Source organism: Alosa alosa, chromosome 12, assembly GCF_017589495.1.
Source record: "Alosa alosa isolate M-15738 ecotype Scorff River chromosome 12, AALO_Geno_1.1, whole genome shotgun sequence".
In the NCBI taxonomy this organism is placed as follows: domain Eukaryota; kingdom Metazoa; phylum Chordata; class Actinopteri; order Clupeiformes; family Clupeidae; genus Alosa; species Alosa alosa.
This window is the reverse complement of record NC_063200.1, coordinates 25411040-25422619: the sequence shown is the minus strand read 5'-3', so window position 1 is coordinate 25422619 and position 11580 is coordinate 25411040.

Genomic DNA, 11580 nt, shown 5'->3' with positions numbered 1-11580 from the left:
AAAAGTATAGAATAGTAATTGACATTGTGCCACAAATGACACATTGATTGGATTGACACTAGAGAGAATGAAAATAGACAATGACAATGGATCTGCTGTCTCAAGTACAGTTCCGCAGACTATAAATAATGCAATGCATTTGTAAATTTCATCAGTATGGGTATGGGAATTTCCTACTTTATCACTGAGAAGCTGTAGTGGTCTCTATGTTCTTAGACTCTCTCTCTCTGCAGACTCAAATTGACATGTCCCATGGAGGACAAGACATGATTTGCATGCAGGGATGATTGATGCTCAAACACTTAGCATGGGAAATGCAGTGTGCCCCTCGATTTTTAATCTAAGCAGGCACACTGAAAGGGGCGTACCAGGCCAATTACCAGAGGTAAGTGAAAACAACCCTGAGACACCTGGGTTCGGTTGGAACGAACAGCGCAGGGCACAGCATACAAAACCCACACTTGTGTCTAAGGCAGCTAACAAGGAGACTCCACACTTGGGCTGACAGGTTGAGAGCTACTGGATCTTCAGATACAGTTGATCACATTTGACTTAAATCCTATTGTGTTCATTTATGATAACACAGCACAAGAAGCATTTCATTTTTGTCAGGTTCTATTAAATCTATTTATGTTTCTATTAAATCTATTTATAATCTAATCTTGCCAGTAAATTATTTCAGATCTTAAAGTGACAGAAACAAGAACTAGCTCATGGAGAAAGGTTCCAGGAGGAAAAGTGAGAGAATATGCAAATTAGATTAATTTCAGTTGTTTGAAGGTTATCATTTGAGAAAAAAATAAGCTCTCAACATCCATTGCATGCAGAGTAGAACATTTTATGCTGAAGGGAGAAAGTGACTGCTCCTGGTTGGTATGGTCTTCTGTCCTTGTTAAGAGCCCACTCCCCGCAGGGAGCACACCTGGGCAAGCAGGTCAAAACTGGAGTCAGCGCTCCGGCGCGCCCTGATCCTGATTCGCCCCCTCGGCACCACAGCGTACGGCATGAGTGTGCATGGAGAAATCCCAGTTAAAAGGAACACATGCATTATGGAGAGGGGTCAACCGTCACAGGTCAGCTCTACAGACAGCGAGAGCCGACAGGGCAAGTGAAATTGAAAAGAGAGATGCAGCTCCTCTTCTCAAAACAGGAAGCAGAGTCTACCATTACAAGGTTGACAGAGGCAACAAGCTGCTAACATTGTCAGTGGACATCAATTATAAGGAGCTTGTTTTTACATTTCACACAGTCTCAAAATGTTGTGTTAAGACACTACTTACTTTAATCAAAATTATTCTCAGAGAACACTGATATTAAAATCTTCATTGCTGATGAAAGACAAAACTACTAGCTCACATAAAGTGACGTGGCTTAGTGACTTTGACACATTTGTGTCTGTCTACAATGCTTGTCTTCTTAGAATGCTGATGGACTGCAACCATGCAACCACTGACAGACTCTCTCTGAGGACATTCACACCAGGCCAGTAGAATGCTAGAATGCCCAAAACACTTCACATATCTGGGTTTCCGCAATCCCAACAATAAACTGTGAGAGAAACAAAGTGTTATGAAGCAAACATGAAAATACACAGCTACAACTGAAAAAATGAATCTATTAATTTATTGTTGCTAGCGTTGCCTAGGAACAACTATCTGCCAGTACTGATCACATGCATGTAGAGGCCAGTTTGTTAGTGGAAGTGCAAAGAGTTTGTCATCTATTCTTTTGCATCTTGTACTCTCTGTTAAAGACACACAGATGAGCTACTGTGACCTCTCTCCCATGCAGTGTTGGGAGTAATGCATTAAAAAAGTAATGTAATTACAGTAATGCATTGCTTTTTGCTGTAATGCAGTAATGTAAGGCATTACCAATACAATTTCAGTAATATTTTACTCGGTACAATACTCAGTAACTGAATTTTGCTTTTCAATCCAAAATTGAGAAATGCTCAAATGGCACCAGAGAAGATTATCCAAGAATTAAAAAAAAGTCCTCTATGCTGGTCCTGGAATTTGATTGCCTTGTCATTTATTAATATTAATTAATATTTCATATCTAGCTAAACTGGAAATAAAACAGTGCTAGTTTGGTATCTTGTTTCTACTTTTAATATCCACCACTGATTTGGATGATAGATTTTTGGATCCACTGATTTTAATGGACACTGGTGTACCACACTAATTGATTTCACTACCCTGTGAGAAGTTGAACTTTCCCCCTTCTCCCTATATCGGACTTTAAAGACGTTTCGGTGCACTCTTGAAATCCGAGAGAAGGAGAGACTCCACTCGGTTGCACACACACATACAGTACATGCACCCATACGCACACAGTCACCCGCCACATCTCCCTGGCATATAAACGATGTTGTGTGTTTGTTTGAAGTATTGTTTCATGTTGTGTAAAGTGTGTTTGGTGTATAGTTTTGTCTAATCGTTAGTGTCGGGAGTTTTGCCGCCAGTTTGGCGTTCATTCATGCGTCAAGACCAAATGTTTGGTCTGCCGCGATTTTCTTTAGTTTTGCCTTTAGTTCTGTCTTTCTTTGTTCCCGGTAACTTAAACACATAGTGTGGTACCCACTGTCATTCCATTTACCATTTGCATTCACTGTACAACGCCTGTAAACCGGTTAACATTCACCATACTCACAACACTTCCTGGTGCTTCGGCTTCCCACCACTGTCCCATTGCGGAAGCGCGCTTCGCGTTGGGACAGTGCTTTTACCAACATCCACAGGGGAGGGAGGGGGCATTATGATAGAGGGGTGTTTGCCTTGTCTGTTGGTCGTCTTGTTGTTATTATTATGTATGTTGGGAATATTGGTTATGGTAATTAACATGTATTTTCATAGTAATATGCACCATTGTCATTTTGTATATATTTGTAATAGGTAGTTATTTTGTTATAATAGTGAATGTCCAGTGAAAGTGGTTACCTAGTTGAGTGGTTTGAGCCAATATCCCCATTTGGGCTAATTTAGGCCAATTGGTAGGCTTATTTAAGAGGGGTAGCTCAGTTCCCCTGGAGAGCAAAGAGAGCAGCTCTCCTGTTGTTGAGGTAGAGACTTACTGTAGCTTTATACTCTGCAATTGTTGATAATTGGAATACTGAACTGGAATACGGAACTTATTTTTGTTTTGTTTGTTTGAAAGTGTTTTTTTGTTAAATAATAGCCGATTGCTATTCCTGCAAGTTTTTCTTTTGGTTATTTAATAAATAGAAATTGCACGCTGAAAACCTCTCCTGCACCTCCTTTTCCACCTACAACCCCAAGCTCACATCCCAATTGGTGGGCTGGCTGCCTCGGTCGCTCACATACCCTCAATGGACTTCACATGTAAGAACAAATGTAAAATATGTAACAATCAAAACATATTTTCCTTGGTTCACTTCATTTGCAGTCCACTACTTTCTAGTTGAAATGCAGGTTAAAACAGCTGGATCTTGCAACACTTCCCTTATCCCCGATGGAACATATCCAAAGACCTATCTGGCGAAGTTTGCCAAAACCTCCACTGGTTAACTGAATTTTGCTTTTCAATCCAAAATTGAGAAATGCTCAAATGGCACCAGAGAAGATTATCCAAGAATTAAAAAAAGTCCTCTATGCTGGTCCTGGAATTTGATTGCCTTGTCATTTATTAATATTAATTAATATTTCATATCTAGCTAAACTGGAAATAAAACAGTGCTAGTTTGGTATCTTGTTTCTACTTTTAATATCCACCACTGATTTGGATGATAGATTTTTGGATCCACTGATTTTAATGGACACTGGTGTACCACACTAATTGATTTCACTACCCTCAATGGACTTCACATGTAAGAACAAATGTAAAATATGTAACAATCAAAACATATTTTCCTTGGTTCACTTCATTTGCAGTCCACTACTTTCTAGTTGAAATGCAGGTTAAAACAGCTGGATCTTGCAACACTTCCCTTATCCCCGATGGAACATATCCAAAGACCTATCTGGCGAAGTTTGCCAAAACCTCCACTGGTTAACCTCAAGCATACCGTCACAGTCAGTTGAGATAGTGTTCTGGCTCTTTCACCACTCTGTAGTGCAGTGGTTCTCAAACTTTTTCTTTCATTCCCCACTTTGATCAAGGGGGCATTTTCGAGCCCCACCTGTCCCTCATTGCTCTAAGAAAGTGGTAGGTCAAGCTTAAAGTTCTAAATATATCCTCTTCAGCAGGCTGGTGCTGCAGATATAATAATAAAATATAGCCGCAAGTGGCAATGGTGGGCCCGAGCACCTCCGGTCCGCAACCCGTGACATTTCGGAACCCAAGAAAGCACTGACGTGGTGCGTTTGTGAACTGTGCATATTTGATGCGTGTGCTATTCATTTTTGCATGTTATTTTCTAGCACATTTACTTGCCTGGCCAGGTGGGGGCGCAATCCAAGGCAGGCCCATTGGCCGTCATCATAATAATAATGACTACGCTGTTGCCTTGACTGCTATGCTGAAATATTAATCTTATTTGTTTGGCCTTATCCTACTTTTTTTGTAAAATACACGGTAGCCTAATACATGAATATCATTGGTATTATCTTTCTACTAATGTCTGTATGTGTGTCTGTCTGTGTGTGTGTCTTGTTGTGTGTATGTGCTTGAGTGTGTGTCTGTCTGTGTCTGTTTGTGTGTGTGTGTCTCTCTCTTCGCTCTGTGTGTGTGTGTGTGTCTCTTTTGCCTTTCTCTATATGTTTGTGTATGTCTGTGTGTGTTTGTGTATGTGTATGTCTCTCTCTCAGTGTGTTTGTGTGTGTGTGAGAGAGACACAGAGAGAGAGAGCATGTGTGTCGTGTGTAGTGACACACGTGTTTTTTTGACTGGTCATGTTCATAGCAATGTATTTTTTGTGTGTCAGATTCTGTAAGTGTGTGTGTGTGTATATATATATATGTTTGTGTGTGTGTGTGTGTGTGTGTGTGTGTTTGTGATACATGTGAATATCATCACAAAAATGATATCTTACATTTTGTAAAGTTTCAGATTAATGAGTTGAGGCATTAACAATTTCTGGCACATGTCCTGCTTGGCCAGGTGGTGGCACTATGCCAGGCAGGCCCATTGGATGTCTGGATATCATCATAATCATAATATCTATTAACCTGTTAAGTTTCAGACCATTCATTCAAAGCATAGAACATTTATGGCACATTTTATGCTTGGTCAGATGGTGGCGCTATGCTAGCCATCTAAATGACACATGTGCACATCATCACAATAATGATTTCCAATATTGTATACCTACTAGGTTTCAAATAAATCTGTTAAGGCATTGCCCATTCTGACACATTTCCTGTTTGGCCAGGTGGTGGCGCTATGCCAGGCAGGACAATAGGGTTTTTCGATATTCTCATAATCATAATATCTATTAACCTGACTGTTCATTCAATGCACTTTGAATTTATGACACATTTCCTGTTTATGTGCAAGATATTATAATCATAACATATTACATCATATCAAGCCCAGTGCCAAGGCTTTTCCCCTGTGTATTCACGGTACCTCAAATTTCATGCGTTTTCACCCATGGGAAGCACCTCTTTTGGCATCACAATTCATCACATTTTGGTCCGCACAAAATCCCAAATACCTCACTTCCTGTTGGGCGTGGCTAATGCACTGTACATAGGAAAGTTGTTCATCTTGGGGAGATACACACTGTGGAAAAGTTGCCCTCCAGTTAAACTTTTCCCCAAATGCTCCCGACGTTGTCCCTACACATAACTGACAAACATTTCCCGACACACATGCACACACCTGCACACGGCACTTGGCAAGTTCATTACACGCGATACCGGTTTAGCGCGTTCTGAACACATTCATATTTCACCGTCACATAGCGTCACACATATTTCTGTACTCACCAGTCTTCATCCACAACATCTCCGAAAGCCGCGGGTACCCGCTGGTTTGCTCCACCAAACATTTCCACCACACGCACCAGTATTCCCACGCCATAGCATCTACACTGACTGCATTCACTTCCCTGTTGTGTGTCCCACCATCAATGGTCCCCCGAGAAAACCCGAACTGTCAAAGTTGCAATCTTTTTGTATTTTTTTGTTTTGATGGTGTGTCTGTAATTGTGGTTAGGGTTTTGAACTGGTTTTAGGGAAAGAAAGTATATATTTTTTTAGCGTAAAATAAGGGTCAAATTGTTGGGATCAAGGCAAGTTTATTTTTTGTTATGATTAATGTCTTTATTTTGTTAATTGTTTTGTGCACTACTCTCCCACCATTTTGAGTGACGTTTCTAATGGGTAGGCCCATAAAAAGGCTGAGCTTCTGTCATTCGGGGAGTGGCATAGGGAGAGCAGCTTGCTGTGAGGCTGAGTCTGGTTTGGTCTGTGAACATTTAACTCTTTGAATCCCTATTAGTTTTGTATTGGTTATTTTGTTTAGTTAAGTCTTTAAGGAGTGTGAGCAACCCTCGTGTTGATTTTTTGTTTGTAGCCTTTTTTTCAAGTTTTTGTTTATCACTTTTTTTGAACACTGTAAATAAACCAGCACTCTTAGCACAAAGTTTGCACTTGTCTGTGGTTTGTCAATGTCTTCTTGTACCTTGGTTGCCTGAAAGAGCGCGCATCCCCTTTGTGAGTTTGGACCGTGAGGTCTCATTCTTCACACACACACCTACCAAATTTGGTGTGTCTAGCTGAAAGTATGTGCCAACCACTGGATCAATCACTTAAGGGGGCGCTACTGAGTCCCTGGGCTATGCCCGGGGCCAAGCCTTCATGCCTGTGTAGCCATTGTGATACCAGATGTGTGTGCCAAATTCCAAGACTTTTTAACCATGTTAACCACCTCAAAAATAGCAAAAAGGTGAACAAATAATAATAATAATAATAATAATAATAATCTTTACGAAACAATAGGGCTTCGCCCCTCATGGGTGCTCGGGCCCTAATAAATACATAATGTGCCATTGTAAATTAAACACACATATTTCTGTTTTACAGCAACATATTAGGAAGCATAGGCCAATATTTTACAGCATTGTACAATATATTCAATGAAATACCAACATGCTGCATTAAATGGATCCATAATCCAGTCATACTGAGCACTGCTGGTTGGGAAATATTTTTGAAGTAAACTTTGCAGGGATGTTATGTAGGCCTACTGTTTAATACATGGGATCACAAGTGTGGCTCCCGAATCAGACGTTTCAGCGATTTCACTCAGATTCTCAAAGACATAATACTGTCGCAATCGAGGTTTTACCTCCAGTTTTTTGGTGAATGCAGTAATCTTATCTGCTAGGTGAGGTAGGTGCTTGTCTTTGCCTTGTAACTGGAGATTTAACTCATTGAGCTTTCCAAATATATCGCTAAGATAGGCCAGCTTTGTCAAGAAATGTTCATTAGTGCAAAATTAGATTCAAACATGCGCTCTTCCTCCAAGAAGAGGCGACGCGGAGCTCAAACATGCGCGCCAGCATTTTACTTTGGGAAAGCCACCTTGCCTCGCTGTGAAACAGTACAGCCTTTTGGTCAGCTCCCATCTCCTCACAAAGTGCTGAGAATAGACGCGATTGTAAGGGCCGGGTCTGGATGAAATTCACCACTCTCACAACCTTGTTCAAAATCTCATTCAGGTCGGGACTAACTAAGCTGCCTTGACACGAGCGCTTCCCTATGAATAACACAGTGTGTCCAGTGCGCATCGGGTGCTACCTGGGCCTTGGCTACAGATAAAGAAATAAATTAAAAAAGTCCTGTTTTTCACGTCAGTTTGCACCTGGCTTGTGCCCCCCAGTTTGAGAAACGCTGCTGTAGTGTGACATATGAATCCAAGTCTCTTTCCGCAACTCTCACTAGAGACAACAGAACTTGATACAGTCCTCTCCACCGTTCCTGTTTCCTTCGAAAATCCTTAACAAGCACTGGGTATGTATCCAGGAAACTTTGAGGCAAAGCCAATGGCACCACCTAGGTGCCTGTGGCCACAGAACAGCAATACCGTATACGAGACACAGGATGACTCCCTCTGGCAAGGATGGGTCCCGCGGGCGTTATTGCCTTTTTTCTAAGGTCTTGTCCCAAGATCACAAAGAGATCTCCCGTCAGTATACTTTATCCGGGTTTAATAATCCAAAATTTCTCCCACATGGCCTGCCAATGACATTGTGCAGAGAGGCCATATGAATATCCTCTTCTAAGATAAAAGGTCAAAGTGCAGTTTGAGGTCTAAGTCAACAGTACATGACTCACAATGAGTCGTGTTCTAAATAATGAGCAATTTCACATTATGACATCAGAGAGGGTTGAAGCGGAGCGAGAGGCGCAAACGTTCGACAACTTCCGCGTTCGATTATTACAAGGGGGCACAAGCTTGCACAAGCTTAGAGTGTGATTGTGCATGCACTGTTCTTACTGTGATCAGTAATTAAGGGTTGCTGTCCATGTAAACAGTGCTGAAATATCCCCACATTTGGTGATATCAGTCAGACGTCAGAGCTGCCTTTTAAACTTAATAGGACCTAAATGGTAATTGACTGACATCTGCATATCTGAAGAGTAAACCATCCCATGGAAGGCCTATGCACATGCATACAAATGATGCTAATCATTTCAAATTCTATTATTAGGCTGCACCACAGTCATAATTGTTTGTTGCATTATCAGTGAACATATAGGAGAAACTGCTCTATACCATTTTCAAGTGTCCTACAATCTGTGGCATGCTTGAAGACAGGGGACTAGGAAGAGGTTGAGTAATATATAGCTCTGCAAAAAATTAAGAGACAACTACAACAACTACTCTGCATCAATCTCTGGAAGGTTGCTAGGGCATTGCACAGACCAAAGAGCATGCAAGCCCTCAAAAAAAGGCCAAAAAGGATGGTAAACGTGTCTCTCAATCCTTCTTCTTGACCCGGACCTGCTAATATCCACACAACAAGTCTAAGGTGGAGTAGCTCAAGCTGGTTAGGGAGTACAACCCTTCCCCTTCCCCCGATCTACTCCACCTTGTGATATAAACCTACCAACAATTTGAGAGAAGTACTAGTGACAAATACAGATGGGTTTTAACATACTTGCTAGTACACTAGCCTCCCATTCTGAGCCTTCAAGGTTGTGAGTTTGAGTCCATTGTGGGAATGTGATGTCTACACAATGTAGGTTGCATTTATTAGTTCTGTAGCCTAGAAATCTAGATGCACCCTAGCAATGCAATTTGCAGCCAAGATAGTCTAGCAACTCTCCGTTGGCTTGCGAGCTGGAAAAATCAAACTCTAGTCAGGCCAATCACATCGTGTATAGAGTTGGTGGACGGCCTTAACATGTTGGCAGAGTCGTGGCGGTTCCTCTTTGAATTCCCTGTTACTTGAAAACAAAGAAGATGGATGCTGCTACCGGCGAACAGCGGTCTTTGAATCGGCTTTGACTGCAACTCGAGTTAAAGGAATTATCCGGAGTAAAATGCACTTTAGATCAATTTACGGATGATTGGGAGTACATACGTTGAGTTGACATCAAAATCATGTCATTCGGATGTATTTTTTTAGTCAAATCTCGTTAGCCTGGAAGTGACCAGGGCATGTCATTTCGCCGCTACAAAACGCTATTTTTATACCTCTTCTACAGTTCCAAACAACATTACACTTACGTGGTAGTGAGTAGAGGGTCCCTAAAGCCAAACCGAAGTATCCCGAGGTCTTTATGTGGTCGGATAGAGAGTCCAGAATGAATTTCATCAAGCCAGTGCCTTTCCGGAAATGTTGTTGCTGCAGCTGGCATCTTTAGGGGAAAGTCCGGAGGAGTAAAAAGTGCATTTTACCAACCACTAGTTTGATCAACTAGCCAACTAGCTCCGCTGGTGGGAAAACACATAGGACTCGATGGGTTGTAGCACTATCCTATTGTGTGCAGAGGGAATTTGAAAAACAATAGTTTATCCCGCCCCTCAGATTGAGTACTGCCAATGGTGAGTTCCCAGACCCTACATCTTGATGTGTTTTAGTTCTGTGGTCTCAATGAGAACAGACATCCTAACCTGCAAAAAGTCATTTCAGGGAGGTAGCCTGCCCATTTCATGGAGGTAGCCCCTAACCTCATCCCTCAGCATGACATTTGAAAGGGAATGTGGAATATAACTAGCCTAGAAATCTAGACGCACCCTAGAGGCAGCAAATGTAAATGTAATTTGCTGCACGGGCTAGTCTAGCAACTCTCTGTTGGCTTGCGAGTTGGAAAAAAGAAACTTCGATAGGGCCAATCACATTGTGTATAGAGACGTTAGGCGGGCTTAACATAATGATTGATGGCAGAGTTGCAACGGTTCAGCTTGAATTCCCTGCTACTTGAAAACAAAGAAGATGGATGTTGCTGTTGGCGAAGTTAACACGAGTTAAGCTTTTTTAAGCCAAAAGTTTGAACTAATTAGCTCCACTGGTGGGAAAACGCATGAGAATCATGAGTTGTAGCGCTGTCCTATTGGGTGCAGAGGGAATTTGAAAGACAGCCGATTATCCTGCCCCTCGGACTGAGCACTGCCAATGGTAAGTCCCCAGACCCTATCTCATCAGGCTAGAATATAACATAACTAGCATCAAACTGTCAAGACAGGGTTATTTAAAAGAATTACCAAAGGACAGATTCATTTGAGATTGCACTGCTTGCTTCAAGCAGAATGTGTAACTTTAAAGTGGTATTATTTAAGATAACTGATGTGAAAATAGTCGGACCTCAGTCGATAAGTCAGCTAGATCTAGCTTATGCTCACCTTGTGAAATTGGAGGTCCAGTTACATGTATTGTAGTTCATTATTTTTAACTGTAAGCAGAGGTTACAGGCCAATGTTGAAAATGTCCCATGAGGGGGATCCCGGGAAATCTCTCATATTGTTCAATGTTCAATGTGTTTACAGGTATGCTTACTAGTCAATTTTAAATCATTCCACTTTTCAATAAATTATTTATTATTGCTCCAAAAGTGAATCACACTCTAAAATTGAAAAAAGCCGTTCCTATAGTGGGGCTTTAATTTGGCCATTTCTCTTAACATGATTTTTAAGTAACTTGAGATAAAAGAAATATTATACATGATAGAGGTACTAGCACCAACACTGCCATTGCTGCCCAAAGGGATCAAGATGACCAAATATGCAGTGACCCAATGTGTAGTGAAAAATTGCAGTCAATGGATGAAAAAAGGAACTGTGATTCTGATACTAAAAATATTACATATGTTTCACTGTACCACATAACATGATAGAGTGTAAGGGCCTTACATTAACAAAAACAAAATGAGAGACAAACGTTTCAGCACACCCTTGGAATATTGATGGCCTTATATTGTTCATCATTTCTTAAGCATCAGCCTGTGTTTGCAGTCTTTTTTCTCCCATGCATTCACTTGATCTACTGATCTGAATTTACCACACCAAGTGAAACATCTAGATATACAAAGATCTGAGTACGAGGAACAAATGCCACCCTTGAACTGCCATGGAAAATACATGTACTTTCCCCAGATAACCATATGGTGTATCTGTGGCTTTTTTTTTTTACTTTTTTCCCTCTAATTCACATGGGAAATGTTGGAC